The 400-nt window shown below is 44.0% G+C and overlaps 1 protein-coding gene across 2 annotated transcripts in view; it reads right to left on the reverse strand.

Annotated features, from left to right (window-relative positions):
* Positions 1-400, reverse strand: part of tmem117 (transmembrane protein 117) — a 34,733-nt gene that overhangs the window by 6,451 nt on the left and 27,882 nt on the right. The gene's annotated exons all lie outside the window — the stretch shown is intronic.

Here is a 400-nt window from a genome sequence, read left to right on the forward strand (position 1 = left end):
TTTGTGTAATTACACACAAGTAGAAAAGTAAAGCATAGCTTGGAGGCAGGAATCTCAAACAGATCATTAATTAGCTTGAGAACAACAGCGCACGAGTTTTCTCATGGAGGATTTACTGGGTATGAACCGCAGCATCCTCCGCAGCAATGTGGCGTCGTCCCGGTGGTGGACACTAGGGGGTGCAGTGACAGACCACAAATAATTCATCGCAGTCGGCGGTGAAGGGATGTTGTGATTCACTCAAGCGGAATCGGGAATTAATGATATTGAGATGTGAATAATTGCGTGAAATTTGTCATACTTGCGGCTATGCAAATTAGCATGGAGTTTAATAAGAAATTTGTTTTGGTCCTTCTGGTACGCGCGGAGTAATTAATTCGGAATGTCCCCTGTTTGACCT

The sequence above is a fragment of the Hippichthys cyanospilos genome, chromosome 6 (genome assembly GCF_059441005.1).
Source record: "Hippichthys cyanospilos isolate Australia breed blue-spotted pipefish chromosome 6, RoL_Hcya_1.0, whole genome shotgun sequence".
NCBI lineage: Eukaryota > Metazoa > Chordata > Actinopteri > Syngnathiformes > Syngnathidae > Hippichthys > Hippichthys cyanospilos.